General features: G+C 41.0%; 1 long non-coding RNA gene across 1 annotated transcript in view; it reads left to right on the forward strand.

Annotated features, from left to right (window-relative positions):
- The window catches only part of LOC138157963 (uncharacterized), an 11,117-nt gene extending 3,241 nt beyond the window's left edge, over nucleotides 1-7,876 (forward strand). Inside the window, exons 2-3 of the long non-coding RNA XR_011167524.1 lie at nucleotides 4,243-4,376; nucleotides 5,910-7,876. This is a non-coding gene — a long non-coding RNA (uncharacterized lncRNA). The remainder of the gene's footprint in view (nucleotides 1-4,242; nucleotides 4,377-5,909) is intronic.
- The last annotated feature ends 3,412 nt before the right edge of the window (nucleotides 7,877-11,288 follow it).

Raw genomic sequence — 11,288 nt, forward strand, 5'->3', positions numbered from 1 at the left:
CTCTCTCTCTCTCTCTCTGTCTCTCTGTCTCTCTTTCTCTCTCTCTCCTCTTCTCTCTCTCTGCCTACAAGGAACTCACAATCTAATGGGTACAGACTCTACAAGTCTGTTATCAGCTCTCCAGCTCACTCTAAATCTCTTGATTGGGGCAGCTAGGTGGAGCATTGAATAGAGCACCAGCCCTGGGGTCAGGAGGACCTGAGTTCAAATCCAGCCTCAGACACTTGACACACTAGCCATGTGACCTTGGGCAAGTCACTTACCCCCAACTGCCCTGCATTCTCCCTTCAAATTGCAAAAAATAAACCAATCAATCTCTGGGTTTCAGTTTCTTTCATCCATTGAATAGGAGTCATAATACATGCAGTTCCTGCTCAAGTTGTGGCATTGATTTGTGCATATCAAATAAGGCAATCCATGTGGCTGGCATTGTAACCTGCAGAGGACTCTATCAAGAACACCAGGAGCCCAGGGGGCCCTGAATGATGTTCAGAGTATAGGAATGTATGTATGTATATGCATGCGTATATGTCTATGTGTGTGTATGTGTATATGAAGCAAAGCAGGGGCTGAGTGGCTTGGAGTGGATGTTTAGAGGGAGAGGGAGTGTGCATTCAGCCATTTATTTGTGTAGGTCTTTTCTGTGTCTAACCTTCAAAACTTGAGAAGGACTTAGATTTTACTTCACATGCTTAATGTAAGTGTTTCTAAAATATAGTTGCAGATGCAAGCGATATTGGATATGCATTATGCAAAAATAATATAAAAATATATATTAGCAGCATTGTGGCACAGGGGAAAGATTAATGCATGTAGAGTTGGGAGCCCTGGGCTCCTGTCTCAGACATTTGACTCTTCATGTGATCTCGGATGAAGCTTTAACCTCCTTTTGCCTCATTTTCCTCATCTGTAAAATGAATGGAGTGGACTTGATGGCTTCCTAGTTCCTTTCTAGTTCTAGATCTATGATCTTATCACCCTCCTTGGGAATCAATCAATCAGTATTTATTAAGTACTTCTATGTGCCAAACTCTGTTCTAGGCTTTGGCAATACGAAGATAGAAATGAAACAATCCCTGCCTTCAAGGATCTTATAGTCTATCAAGGGAGGCTATGCTCTCTCTCTCTCCCTCTCTCCCTCTTCAAATATATGTATATATACACACAAGCAATACACACTTCATACAAGATAATTTTGGGGGGTGGGGAGGAATTAGGAGCACATAGTAACAGTAAATTGCTTTACCTCTCAGAGACTGAGTTCTTTATATATAAAATGGTCAAAGAAATAACATATGAAGAACTTTGCAAACTTAAAAATACTATATAAATGCTATTATTATTATTAATTATAAATGGTGATAATAATATTTGAATGACTCATCATACAGGATTATTGTTAGGTAGTACTCTGTAGGTCAAACAAAAGTGTCCTACAATTATAATTTTTGAATTTCCTAGAAAAACATGGAAACTTATCCCTGGAAACAAGTATCCCAGGGCCCAGAATCTCTGATCCTTGCTGATGGATGTTTGTGTTTGTGATGTGGGGAGATTTGGTAGATAGACCTTTTCAATCGTGTCTTTAATTCCTCAATTTTTCTTCTGACTCTCTCTCTCTCTCTCTCTCTCTCTCTCTCTCTCTCCTCTCTGTCTCTCTGCCTTTTATTTTGAGAGGACACTGAAAGATAATCAATTGCTTGATTTTTTTTCAAATGCTTTATTAACTTCTGGTTTTACATCATTCATTTCCACCAGATTTTGAGTTACAAATTTTTTCCCATTTTTCCCCTACCCACTGCCCCAAAATAGTGTTCCCATAGGATATCCCCTCCTCCATTCTGCTCTCTCCCATATCTTCTCCCATAACCTCTTCGACTTTTCCAGTAGGGCATGGTGGATCTCTATGCCCCAGTGCCTCTATATCTTATTTCCCAATTACATGTAAAATAGTATTAATAATAGTATTTATATATTTTTAAACATTTGATTTTAAAACTTTGAATTCCAGATTCATTCCCTTCCTCCCTATTCACACACCCTTACTGGGAAGATAAGCAATTCAGTATAGGTTGTACATGTGTAGCTATGTAAAACATTACCATAGTAGATATATTGTAAAAGACTGACTATATTTCCCTCCCTCCTATCCTACCTCTCACTTGTTCTATTCTCTACTTTGATCCTGTCCCTTTTCAACAGCGGGTGCTTCCAACTTTCCTCCCCCGCAGCCTACCCTCCCTTCCATCATCCCCCCTCTCATCCCCTTCCTCCTACTCTCTTGTAGGGTGAGATACCCTATTTAGTGTGTATGTCATTCCATCCCTGAGCCATATTCCATGAGAATAAGGTTTTGCCTTTTTGCCTTCCTGTTCTTCCCCTCCATTATAACCATTTTCCCTTGCCTCTTCTATATGAGATAGTTTACCCCATTCTGTCTCTCCCCATCTCCTCTCATTATATTCCTCTCTCACCTCTTAATTTCACCTTTTAAGTATCATCCCTTCCTATTAAATTGGTCCTGTGCCCTCTATGTATACCTGTAAACATATATACATACATTCACATATGTATTCATATGCTCATATACCCTCCAATATAGACATATATATATATATATATTTCTATTCCTTTCAACTATTTTCATACTGAGAAAAGTTTCATCAGTTACAATTATCATTTTTCCATGTAGGAATGTTAATAGTTCAACTTTGATAAGTTCCTTATGATTTCTTTTCCCTGTTTACCTTCTCATGCTTCTCTTGCTTCTTGTATCTGAATGTCAAATTTTCTATTCAACTCTGGTTTTTTTTCATCAAGAACACTTGAAAGTCCTCTATTCCACTGAATGACATATTTTCCCCTGAAACACGATACTCAGGTTTGCTGGGTAGGTGATTCTTGGTTTTAATCCCAGCTCCTTTGCCCTCCAGAATAGCATATTCCAAGCCCTTTGATCCCTCAGTGTAGAAGTTGCCAGATCCTGATCCTGTGTTATCCTGATTGTGTTTCTACAATATTCAATTTTTTTCTTCCTGGCTGCTTGTAATATTCTCCCCTTGATCTGGGAATTTTGTAACCTGACTATAATACTCCTAGGAGTTTTCTTTTTGGGATCTTTTTCAGGAGGTGATCAGTGGATTCTTTCAACCTCATTTTGCCCTCTGGTTCTAAAACATCAGGGCAGTTTTCCTTGAGAATTTCTTGGAGGAGGATTTCTAGGTTCTTTCTTTGATCATGGCTTTCAGGTAGTCCAATAATTTTTAAATTATCTCTCCTGGATCTATTTTCCAGGTCAATGGTTTTTCCAATGAGATATTTCACATTGCCTTCTATTCTTTCATTTGTTTGGATCTGTTTAACATCATCTTGATTTCTCATAAAGTCATTAGCTTCCATTTGCTCCAATCTAATTCTGAAGCAATGATTCTCCTCATTGAGCTGTTAAGATTCTTTTTCCACCTGGCAATTTTGGCTTTTTAAGGCATTCTTCTCCTCATTGCCTTTTTGAGCCTCTTTTGCCATTTGAGTACTCTATTTTTTAAGGTGTTATTTTCCTCAGTCAGGCTGTTGACTCTCATTTCATAATTTTCTTGCATCATTCTCATTTCTCTTCCCAATTTTTCCTCCACTTCTCTTATTTGCTTCTTAAGGTACCTCTATGGCCTGTAACCAGCTCATATTTTTCTTTGAAGCTTTTGGTGTAGGAGTTCTCACTTCATAGTCTTCCTCCTGTTCCATGCTTTGATCCTTTTTGTCACCAAAATAAGAGTGTAAAGTTGGGCTGCTCTGTTTATTTTGCTTTCTTTGCCTGGTCATGTCACCCCTCAGTCACTTGACCCCTGGGCTTTTTGCCACAGTAGGACTCTGCCACCATACATGGGACCTTCATCCCAAATGCTGGGGTTTTCTCAGCTGCCAAAGTTGGGTGCCCTCTCTGAAGCCTCCACACACTCTGGCAAACTGGTTGCACACCCCAGGATCTCCACCCTAGACCACAATCTGGATCCAAGCAGGTTAAAGCAAGAGCAATTACCCCTCAGACTGGTTGCTGGGTCCCCCTACACTCTGCAGGCCAGGAACTGAAGCTGCCACATGGGGGCAGCTGCAGGGAGGCAGGGGGGGTGCAGAGGACAACCACACTCCCAATTACTGGATCCCAAAGTCCACACTGCATTGACCTCTCACTTTGTAGTTTGCATAATTGTTGCATAATGGGTTGATAATTCTGTGTCTCCACAGCTGCTGGTGATCTGGAGTCCCTCCAGCCAGTGGTTGGTTAGGCCCGCCCTGGGGCTTGCGTGGGGCTGGGCTCAGCTTCTAGAGTGCTGTGCTGGCTAATTCCTGCTGGCCTGAAGGGCTGTCCTCAGCAGGAGGTTAGTTTCTCTGTGTCATTTTGTGGGTTCTGTAGCTCCAAAGTTTGTTGAGAGTCCCCTTTTCCATGAATTGCAGGAGGTGGAAGCCAGAGCCCCACGGAAGTCCGGTTTCTACCCAATTGCTTGATTTTAAAATATTACTTGACCTTTGAATTTTCAAATTTAACAAATAGAATCTTATTATTGAAAAATGCCTTCTATATCATCGGGTATAATCTTTTTTCCAATGTAAGAATCTCCTCTACAATATCAATGACAGTCATTTAGCTTCTTGAATTCCTCAGTGAACTTCCTCCCTAACAAGGTAGCTCATTCAGTTATTTCTGATCATGAGGAATTTCTTCCTTAAATTAAGCTAAAATCAACCTCCCTATAACTTCCACTCTTTGGTTCTTTAGCTGCCCTCTGGAATGACACAGAATGTAGATGTCTAACTTCTTTGATGTGACAGCCCTTGAGATAATTGATGACAGCAATTAGATCCCTCTCTACCCCCTAAAAATTGTTTCTTCTTTATAACAAACCCCTAAAATTCCTTCAGCTATTTCTCATTTGGCTTTTTATTCAGTTGTCATTATGGTCTCCTTGTGGTCATACTCCAGCTAGTCAAAGTCCCTTTTTAAGCATGCCACCCAGAGCAGAGCCTAATAGTCCAGACACTAAACAAAATAATCCCACTTATGTGGTCTAGTGGAGGGAGTGCAAGACTTGGAGTCAGGAAGATAAAGTTACTTATGGACTGTGTGACCCTGGGCAAGTCAATTAACCTCTCTCAGTCTGTTTTCTCATCTGTAAAATGGGGATAATAATAGCATTTACCTATGGATTATTGTGAGGATCAAATAAGATAAAAAATAGAAACTAATGATATTATTATTCTTATTCATAGTGAGAAAGTTCCTTGATGGTTAAAAATACTCACGTGTGAGTTGATGTTTAAGTGAACCCCAAAGCAACAGGATTATACAGACTAGATTTGATTCTAGGGGAGTGCCAATCAAAATCTTACTACTTTGGTTTGTTTTACCACCCAGGATTTCCCTTGGGAACTTCAGAATCTGGACTCCTGTTTAGATCTGAAGTTGAGTGAGTAAAAGATCCCTAGTTTCTGTGCAAGTATGTGAGGCAACGATGTATTTTGGGTACAGGACAGTCTTAATTTTTTCCCCAATGAAAATATACCATACAAATAATTGTGCTTCCTTTCTGATGAGTTCCACTTTCTTTCTCCTCCTGATAAGGGCCTAAGGGTCTTCCTTATTTTTTATCACTTTACCTCTAAGAAGGAAAACAAACTTGGGGTTGCTTGAGAGTTAGGTCCTCTAGGGAATTGTACAAACTTTTAGCTCTGTACTACTGAGGGCCTGAATTCCCCCTGGGAGGAGATGTACTTGAGGTTACTATAGCAGCAACTCCTTCCTACTCTACTTGCATCATCAATAGTGAACTACAGGCTAATAGTTGGGGTATGGGAGGAGTGAAGTCCAGGGTTTCCTGGTTTTTCTGATTTGTGTCTCCCTGTTCTCATTCTAGCTCTCCAACTGCATGACCACATGCTCTATCCTTGATCCCGGAAGTCTTGATGCACCTTTAGAAGGTTGGAGTTTTAAGACCCATTGGCCCTTCTCTAGGAAACTGGGCTTCAGGAACTTCTACTACCTGACTATGTGGTTGCTCTGTCCATGACTGCTGCCTCTGAGAACCCTGGGTCTAGGAACTCCTCCCTCCATTATGCAAGAGGCTGGATCATGTGACTCCCTCTACTCCTGGGGCCATAGCCTCTGCCTCTCCCTTCTGAGGGTGATAGCACCCTAGAAGTTGGAGTCATCTCTAGCTGAGGCAATCAAACTTTCTTAATGAGATGTAAAAGGTTGACAAGTCCCCGGGCCTACAAGATATCCTTAATCTTCTGAACCAGGTGCCAAGCTGCAAGTCCACACCCTCCATAGAAAGATACAATCAAAGGCTCAGCTCCTAGTAAATTCATTAAGGTTCCCCTGATCAGCCCCCTACATATTGAAACATCCCCTAAAGAATTCCTTTAAAGAATGTATTTAAAACTTGAACCAATTTAGAAAAGTGTATTGGATACAGTACGTGAATACATAAAGGATTTTTTTTTTCCAGATAGGGCCCTCCTGGTTTGGGAACTCCCTCCCTCAACACAGATGGCAACCCATTATGACTTAATAGATAATTTTTAAGGGAGTTACCTGAGGCACATAGAGAGGTTTAAATGACTTTCCCATGGCCATACAGGTATCAAGTGTCACAGATAGGATTTGAATACCTTTTCTTGACTCCAAGCCCAGAATAGATAGAAACACCCAATAAAGCTTACCTAAATTGAATCAAATTTACCAAAGTCTGATTTACAAATAATTTTTGTTTTTTTTATTGTTAAAAATTATGACATTCATTTTTTATCTTAAAAAATTGACGTCCAAATTCTCTTCTTCCCTAAAGCCCCTTCTCCACCCATTGAAAAAGGCAATTAATATGATAACAATTACATATGTGAAATCATGCAAAACACATTTGCATATTAGTCACGTTGCAAAAAAAGCAAGAAAAGTAAAGCGACAAAATTATACTTTAATTTGCACTCAGAGTTTATCATATCTCTCTCTGGAGGTGGATAGCATTTTTCATTATGAGTCCTTTGAGATTGTCTTGGATCATTGTATTGATGAGAGTAGCTAAGCCTTTTACTTAGGGCAGGTAGGCGGCTCAGTGGAGAGAGTGCCAGGCCTGGAATCAGGAAAACGCATCTTCCTGAGTTTGAATCTGCCCATAGAGGAAGAGCCATGGGGTTTGGAAGTCAGTCTCTAGTCAAGATGACAGAGGACTTTACTTGGACACTGTGTATTGATTGAGGAGACTGTGACTTACTATGACTTGGAGTGGATGGTGTTTGTATTTTCTGCTACCCCTTAAGGATGATATGTTGTGCTAGGGAAGACCCTGGCCTTGGATCTCCTGCTTGTGTAAACAAGTATTTTGGAGAATGTTACTGAATGCAATAATATATGCTGTGTGGGGATTCTGAGGAATGCTCTGAGATAGACTGATTGGTATTTTTGTTTAAGACTGTGTAACCACCTTGGTAAAAAGTTGTTATGTTATGTTATTGTGAATGTTATGCTTTAGTTTATTGCTGAATGAATAGAGAATTCATTATACTATAGGATTAGACCCTGGAAATTATTCACAGCAGCAGTCCTCAGGTGTGCTGTCATGATTGGTGTTATAGAGTCACATAGCTAGTAAGTATCTGAGGCAAGATTAGAACTCATGTCATCCTGACTCCAAACCCAGTGCTCTGTCTACTGTGCTGTCTATTTCTTGTGCTTGGGGACTCTGAGCTGCAGTGGGCTCAGAACTTAGGGTGGTCCCACCAAGTGAGACATTAATCTGGTGAGCACCTCTCCTCTCCCCCCAGCAAAGGAGGTCAGGAAGTAAATTGCCTAAGGAGGGACAAACCTGTCTAAGGTCTGAAATAGAGCGGGTCAGAGCTCCCATGTATATCAATAGTGGGATCTGATCATGAGTGGGTTCTTAATAATTTAAGATGATATAGTCTAAAAACTTTTTTTTTGAGAGAGAAAGGAGAAAAAGAAAGACACAGGGACACAGGAGAGAGAGGGAGGGAGAGAGAGAGAGAGAGAGAGAGAGAGAGAGAGAGAGAGAGAGAGAGAGAGAGAGAGAGAGAGAGAGAGAGAGAGAGAGAGAGAACATGGTGGAATGGCTGCAGAACAGGCCATCAAACAGGAAGACCCAGGTTCAAATCCTACCTCTGATATACTGGCTGTGTGGCCCTGGGCAAATCAACTAACCTCTCAGTGTCCTCTGGCAACTTTCTAAGACTCCTCTAAGTTTCTAAGTTTCAGGGCAATGCACCCCATTGTTAATCTAAATAGGAGTTTCCTCACTGGATGTGCGCTGTACTAATTATAGTACAAATTCAGACTCAAACAAACAACAAAAGCTGGAGCTAGAAGGAGGGCTGGGGAGATGCTCTCTGGAGGATTTATAGGAGGACAAGGAAAAGAAGGTTGAGAAGGTCTGAATGAACGCCCACAGTAATGAAATGACAGAGCCATAAAATGCCTTTTACTGTCTCATTTGTTGCCTTTGTCTTATAGTCCCAACATACTGAGATATGGATCCTGGGTAGAGCCAGCAAGAGCCAGGACAGGAGAGCAGCTAGTCCTAGGCAGGCAGCTAGCTCCCGGCATTGGCCCAGGACCCACTGGACATCAGGAGATAAGAGGGAGAAGTGGAACCACCAATTCCATCTTGTCCAACCCTCTCATTTTACAGAACAGGAAACTAAGGCTCATGGAGGTAAAATGACTTGCCCATAGTTACACAGGTAGCACGTGTCAGAGACAGGATTTGAATCTCGGTTTTCTGACTAGAGCCAGCATGCTTTCCATCGGACCTTGTTCCTGTTCATCACAGCTGAGGGGTGAGGGGAGCAAGAGATTTCTGCCCCTTTCTCCCCTTCTAAGGAGCTTCTCCAGGCCTTGGGCTTGGCTTCATCCCAAAAACTGTTTCCTAGAAGGTGGCAAAGTATTTCCCCTTTCTCACCACCTCTTCCCTCTTCTCCTCACCCTTTTCTTTTCTTTCCCTTCCCACACCAGAGGGAGGAACATTCCCCTTGTGGGAATCCCTGCCAGCTCTCCCAGCAAAGGTATGGCCTAGCAGAGAGGAGCAACACATAGAACATTTCAGAGACACCCAAACCTGCAATTATTGATAAGATGGATTTTTCTTTCTGACAGGGAGCTGGAGATACCGAACCTATTATTACAAAAAGTCCTAATTACAGCGTCTCTGGGCTGGAGGTCTCTTTTTCAGAGAAATACCTACTGACTGGAAAACATTGCTAATTGTCTCTCCCCTCCCCTCCCCCTTTCTTCTTTCAGAGGCATTCAATCTACCCAAAGTAATTATAGGTCTCTCCCACGGGGACCTTTGAGACATGATGCTGATTCTTGGAGGGTCTGGGATTTCAATCCCAAGAATCTGAAACTTTCCAGCAAGGTTGCCATTGTGTGTTTCTCTAGCCAGTCAAGGTTGAAGTTGACTCCTGCCTGGAGTGGGCAATGTACTGTGTTACTCTAAGAGGAGGAAGAACAAAGATGGTGTCCACCTTTGCCATTGTCCGTCCATCCAGGAAAATGTCCAAATGATTAGGTGCTTAAATCAAGCCCTGTAACAGGAACACAAAAAGCTCTCTGGCCCATGCCATTCTGACTCTGCAGTTTGGAAAATCAGGGATGTTCTAGTAAGCCAAAACCAATGTCAGTGGTGCTGGCTTTCTAAAGAGACAGAGCAAAGCATGACCAGAGGCTTAGATTATCTCCTCTTTCATGACTTAATCATTTGCTGACAGAGAGACAGTGTGGTGCAGTGAGTGGTTCAGTGACTGGGCCTGGAGTCAGGGAGACCTACATTTGAATTCTGTCTCTGATACTTGCTTTTTGCTCATAAGTCTTAGCCTTAATCTCTTAACTCTCTGAGTTTCCATTTCTATATCTGTAAAATGGGGATGATGATGACAACTCTGAGTTATTTCAAGGATCTAAATGAGATAATGTCTGTAAAATGCTCTTTATATTTTCATGTGCTCCAAAGGGCATCCCACAAAGTCTCAGTGCATTTTAAAGCTTAAATATGAAATAGCTTGGGACACCTGAATGAATTCCAGTTGTTATTATAGGTAGCAAGCAAGACTGAGTAAAATGATCTTTGTCTCCTATAGAAAAAAGCCATTTTCTGTAATCATCTCTTTTTCTCTATCATCTTCCTTAATATCACCCATCCATAATTGCCTTTTTTCCTTGGGTCTTTCCTCTGTATCTGAAAAAAATAATGCTGTAATGAATTATAAACTACTGAAGCCAGAAGGGACCTTGGAGCATAGAATTCGAGAACCAGAAGGAACCTTAGAACATAGAGTAAAGTTACCTAGAACGGACTTTGGAACACAAAGCTTTCTAACTGAACCCTTCACTGAAGGATTTTTTAGTCGGGTAGTAACCTGATTAGAGTAGTTGGTTAGGAAGATTAATTGTTGTTGTTGTAGGTATGGCAAAGGAAGGTAGAAAAATGGATGAACTTCAACTTTGGTGGGTTAGATGCCAGAATCTTTTTTGGGAGGGTCATGAAGGGGAGTATTTGGCTTTTTGATTAATATATAGGTGCTTTTTTTGGCTGCCCCACTCCCTTACCCCCTCACTTGAAATATTCTCCCTCATTATCTCTGCCCACTGTTTCCCCTTCAAGTCCAAGCTAAAGTCCTATCTTCTGTAGGAAGTATTTTCCAAAGCCTTCCCTCTTTTAATGATTTCCTATTTTTTTGCATACATCTTGTTGGCACATATTTGTTTGTTGACTCCACCATTAGATTTTGAGCTCCTGCATTCCTACTCAGAGAAAGAATGTTGGATGATTTATAAAAGAACAAGAAACAGTAGAAATAAAAACAAGTTTAAAGAAAACTGAGCAGGAGGCCCAGTTAAATCAGATCATCCCCCAGAACATTTAAGGACAAAATTGGAAAAACAATAAAACAACAAAAATGGGGAAAAGATCTGTGGAAATTTCTACAACATATTCTTTTTTCCATCAATGACAAAGGAACCATGAAATTGGAACTATAGCATCACAATCCCTGTGACTCTTAATAAAGATACAGAAATGGCACTAAGGAAAAAAGATGGGATAGGTTGCTGGACCAGACCAAACAGACATAGTAGAGGTTTGTGTGGGAGGGAACACATTTTAAGGGCATTTAAGAGATTTTTTTTCTCAAGATATCTGAAAGAAGGCAAGATAGGGAATGATAAGGAAAAAAATCACCAGTATTTTTGTTCCTGAAAAAGGAAATTGAGGAGATATTAA

This window comes from Petaurus breviceps, unplaced genomic scaffold (assembly GCF_028583685.1).
Source record: "Petaurus breviceps papuanus isolate PSGF00001 unplaced genomic scaffold, PetGlider_PUasm1.0 174, whole genome shotgun sequence".
NCBI classification, from domain to species: Eukaryota; Metazoa; Chordata; class Mammalia; order Diprotodontia; family Petauridae; genus Petaurus; species Petaurus breviceps.